The sequence below is a fragment of the Tigriopus californicus genome, chromosome 1 (genome assembly GCF_007210705.1).
Source record: "Tigriopus californicus strain San Diego chromosome 1, Tcal_SD_v2.1, whole genome shotgun sequence".
Classification (NCBI taxonomy): domain Eukaryota; kingdom Metazoa; phylum Arthropoda; class Copepoda; order Harpacticoida; family Harpacticidae; genus Tigriopus; species Tigriopus californicus.
The window spans coordinates 13934943-13940125 of NC_081440.1; the positions used below are offsets into that span (position 1 = coordinate 13934943).

Below are 5183 nucleotides of genomic sequence, written 5' to 3' on the forward strand. Positions count from 1 at the left end.
GTACAAGTCGATTGTCCAGCCACATCTTGAATATGCCTCACCCATTTGGGCTCCAATGAGTTCAGCAGGTTTGCAATAGGTCGAGCAAGTCCAAAGATGTTTCACTAGGAACATCACAGGAATGAGAGCTCTCGTATTGGGAGAGGCTAGAAACGTTGGGACTGTAGTGTACAGCATTCAGAGAAGGTTCGAAAGGTATCTCATACTGTACGTCTTCAAAAGCATGCATGAGCTTTGTCCCAACCCAGGATTTAGGGTCAAATCTAGTCACCGTAGAAGCTTAATGTGCGTTATGAGAGTACCTTCAAGCCCTCGAGAATCCAGATTAGTTCGAACAATGAAGTCCACTTTTCTTCTTTCTCGGGCTCCTTCATTGTTTAATTTGCTTCCCTCTGATATTCGTAGGGAATACGTAGGCCTTGTTGATCCGGTAGCATCTTTCAAGTCAGACTTGGACAAATTTTTAGATAGCATTCCTGATCAACCCTACATTCAAGGATTAGCTCGGTCTGCCAACTGAAACGCGTTTGTAGACAAAATATCGTATAAAGATTGAAAGGTAAAAAATAGACGAATTATAACCTCTCATTTTAATAGTACTGGGGATTCCATTCCTTGAAGCGATTAGAAAAGCACGTGAAAAAAAAACAAACCAAACCAAAATAATAATAACAATAATGATAATAATAATGATATTTCGCGTAAATATCATCTACTCTTTAAAATTTCAAACTTTTTCTTCTCGAATTCATGATTATCTTGAGGAGGCAAATATTGTACTTACCCAATAAGATTATTTCTTTCGCCCAAAGTCTGTCAAATATGGTCGCTACCAAGGACTATTGCACGCGGGACAGGACTGAATAGAGAAAATATCCACACCACATACACTTTCGTTTTCGAAAAAAATTGGAACGAGCAATATCGGGACCGTGGGTATGGAAACCCGCCTTTAGTTATTAAGATGCTATTTTTTTCAATTTACATTACCTTTCTGGAGACCTCCTTCACATTTCTCAACCTTAAAAATGTGTCTAACCACGGCATGCATATGGCATATTGTGTTTGGTTGTTGGACTGGGTCGAGTTGTCCGGTCACCATCTACAACAACCAAAAACAAAGCTACTGAAATGGGAATGAAAGAAAATGCTCAGTTATCTCATTTTCAATATCTTTATTTTTAAAAGGAAATAGATAATGAAAAAAGCCACTCTTTGAGTCTAAAAGTTGAAAAGTGCAAAAATGCGTTGGTATGGTTTGAACAACATGAATTTTGAAGAGAAATTGTGGTTCCTTGCTAGGAGTTTGTTTAGGGATTCAGATTTTTAGGGGGTTGATCTTAAGATATTAGCATGAAAGACATTTCATTAATTTTGGTGGGTTGTAAATAGCTAACCGACGTTATTTGCGATTAGAATGTTATGGCGTGTGCTCTGACTTCCACTCAATTTCCAAATTAGGGAAGTTCATTTTAATTGAAATTATTTTATCTTATTTATTTCATGATCTATAGTAAGATTCCCTCTCAAACTTGGCATCTGTCAATTGAGTTACTATCATCGTATGTTATCTTTTGCCCAGGCCACAGTGAAAACAAGCTATTGCTTAACCGGAACCTAAAGAATGAAATCCTAATGAAAGAGTTATATTTAGAAGAAAAATCAATGCCCTGACATTTGTTGCTTACAAAATCCGATTACATAATATTCCTGGAATCATTTTTATCTATATCAATATTCATTGATATTTGTGAAATGTTCAGTGACCACTCAACTAAATGCACCTTGGATGCTTTTAAAATAATTTTTTGAAAATCTGCTTTTTTGAGGGTTTTAGATATGGTTGCACAAGGTTTTAAGTAAATTTGAAATTATGCAAGAAATGGAAAAATGGACTTTCATTTTTGCGATAATGAAAATCGATATTAATTCTTTGGGAAATTGAATTAACATATAACCGTGGCATTTTGGGGCTAAAAACGATGAAATTTGGACCACTAAATCCGATGTGACCAAGTAGCAGTGAAATAGATGATATCGTAAATTATATTCAAGTGTGCTCCTAATTTACATTGGGTACGTTTTTGAAATTTTTAGTTGTTATAATGTTTTTAGGTATGTAAGTTTTTTATGTGGACTAGAATTCCATAAAGCAATAGATTTAAAGTTGTTCCCTATGACTTTTTGAGGTAGAAAAATGCCAATTTGTGTTTGGGAATTTCTTTGGAAACTTGATAGGGCTTTTTGAACACCGTGTCAAGGCACGATATATCCGTTTCTATTTTATGATGAAAGACAGCCACACTTCGTTAAAGGCCAAAACTCAGAGAAAGAGAAGTTTGATATACTGTACAGTGCACACTGTATTTCCCTGATCGTTGATGATCCGGGCCTTATTTTCACTGACGTGTTCATGACAAAATCCCTCTGGCGGCATTCTGCTCCACGTTTCCCGGTTGGACCAATACCACCCCTCTTCTCTTTCTGAACGTAGAGGCAACTTTGATCAGAAGTTCTCTTTTTTCCAGACTAAGCTCAGTTTATGACCGAGCACTCTAGAAGAAGGTCATACGAGAGTCTTGTTGTGTTAGCTTGAAATTCAACAAATCCATGAACAAGTTATCCGCAAATGTGTGTTCATCTCTAAAAGAAACTTGTTTTCTCCAGTGGGGCAAGTGTCCTCCGCTCTTGACCAAGTCACATTTTACCAGTTCCCTGGAATTACTCTTTCAATTGATCACCTATTCTGCCAAACCACTAAAGGGTAAGTGTCATGAACCGTTCAATCTTCGAAGGTTTCGGTGGCCTTTACACACTCCCAAGACAGATAAGGTAGTGCAGTAGAAGAGAGAGAGCAAGTGAGAGTGAGACTCATTTGTCAGAGCGACGTGATGAGTCAGCGCGAAAAGGTGTTCTGGAAATTGGATATCCGCAGAACACAACACAACGTGGCACATGTTCCTCGGTGAACAAAATTGAAGGGATAAGAATGGACCGGGCGGGATAAATCCCAGGATTAATGGCTTCCCGAGACATCAACAAACAAGGCTGTGAACAAATAAAAAGGGCTGTAAAACCCTTGAAACCTCGTGAAAAGGAAGGAAGAAACGAGAAGGGAAGCCTGTTGAAACGTTGAAAGGAGCACCAGCCTTCAAGTGGTTTCCAATCAATTCAAGAGGCCCTTGTACTGGGATCCAAAGGATTCCAAGCGTTTGGGATCCTAATGGATTGAGTCATTCGCATCGCAAATAACAACGCGTTTGAGTCTCAAATTAGTGCCAAACGTGTCCACACTTTTTTATTGGGAAATCATGTAGTCTGTTTTGGCGTGGATCAGCCAAACCTAAAGTAATTGTCCTTTGGCATGTTACTTCCCGAGGACTATTGATCCCATACATCTTAGATTGCATTCCTTTGACCGATCCGCTCTAAATGTCTGGTCTGCTTCAGAATAGACCGGATTCCTCCCATAAAACCCACTCTAAAATAACGATTCCGCCCCAACCAAAATCTATCAGAGCAAAGGCTTTGGGATTGGAGCAGAGAAACAGAGACCCGGGGAATGTGGCCTTATCCACTTGTTCCATTTTTCAACCCCGACCGACCTTGACTTCTGTTCTTTGTTACATACATATTCCTAGACTTGAAACGAGTTTCCCCCAACCAAGGATATCCAGAGCATTCACACTCTCGAGGGAGCTTGTCTACACCTGTGTGTTGAATACTTGAATCCTGCGTTTGGCCTTTTTTTGAGGCCAACCCATGGGCAGAGAGAGTGGGCAAATCACGCCAATCGATCCCTCTTTCTTTTGGGTTCAGGATGAATATTGAGTGAGTGAGGCACTTACAAGTCCATTGGCTGGCCGTACGTATGTGCCCTACATAATGTGCCTCTCCATCCGCGGTTATTGGTGGCTAGGGTTACATATGACCTCTTCCCGATCCTTTTGGCTTCTCTCTAACCTCAATCGATCCTTGTTTGGTCCTTAGGCTAATTGAGTGCTTGGTCAAAGTCAAATAAGACGAGGACAGGGCGAACAAAATTACGTCGAGTGAGTGAAAGGCCGACAAATGTGGCAATTTCAACTTGAAGCTTTTTTGTTTGCAAGTCCAGAGGCATTTGAGTGCATTGACTGTCAAGTTTGGCGACAATGCCGTCATTGCATTAGTAGATTGCAAATGCACACTATTGCATGCATCATGCATCAAGGCTGAAGAAGATCATTGTTATGCATCACCCTGTCAATATAATAGGGGGAGAGGGGGAGGATGAGGAGAGAGGGTCTTGATGAAAGAAGTGCACTAATCTCGGCACAACAGCCGTTCAAGGTGGACTTGTACTCGTACGTACGTATGTATATAGGACTGCATGTGCTAAACAAGGTCGGTAAGAGATTCGATATTGTGGCCAATGAATGTCGTCCTTGCACTTTCGCATTTGAAGAAGAGAAACACGAGCTCCGCTCTCATTTGTAAGGTTAGATATGGTTCCATTTCTCCCCCTCGCCAAAACATTGAACATCGTATCAGGTTCCACGTGGAGCTGAAATGGAGGTTGTTGGCACTGCACTGCTTACGGGATATTGTAAGAAAGTAATCTCATTAGGTGGCATTTGCGACTATTTGATTAGTTTCTTACACTCATTTCTACCATTGAAGTTGCATTTTCCACTCTATAGCTAGAGGGACTCTAATCAGATCAACCAAATGACAGAGGAATGTGATTTTCAGGGGGGAGAAGGGGGGGAGGGATAAACTTGTTCAGAACAAGGGGGGGGGACGCAATGTTTAATCGTTCGTATTTCTTGATTTCTTAAAGCAGGGCTCATCCAGAAATGTGATATTTTTATAGTGTGGATATATGCGTCATGCTGCCACTAGAATCTTGATTTGGTGAACAGGAACAATGAGATATGGGAGCCAAGTCAAAGGGTGTTCCATGAATGGCTCCCCTTGCTTTAGGATCTGCCCAATTCTGTCTCTTTCTTGACACTTTCACCCTTTTAGAACCCCAGTTCCCTTTTACGTTCGAGTGCATGGGAAGACTCACTCTCCTGTCTTGCCTGCCAAACTTAGTTCAAAGGAAATTGGAAGTTCCCAATTTTATAGATATTGATCTCGATTTTCCTGACTCTAAACTGGAGAACCCACCCCCACAAAGCACCCCTCGATCCGTTTTTTCT

The 5183-nt window shown here is 40.5% G+C and overlaps 1 protein-coding gene across 4 annotated transcripts in view; it reads left to right on the forward strand.

Moving 5' to 3' along the window:
- The window catches only part of LOC131885045 (tetratricopeptide repeat protein 39C-like), a 30811-nt gene that overhangs the window by 2896 nt on the left and 22732 nt on the right, over positions 1-5183 (forward strand). The window contains exon 2 of one of the 4 annotated variants that reach the window (XM_059232983.1): positions 2529-2764. The exons of the other annotated variants lie outside the window; for them this stretch is intronic. The gene's annotated coding sequence lies outside the window, so the exon portion shown is untranslated. The remainder of the gene's footprint in view (positions 1-2528; positions 2765-5183) is intronic. 4 annotated transcript variants of the gene reach the window in all.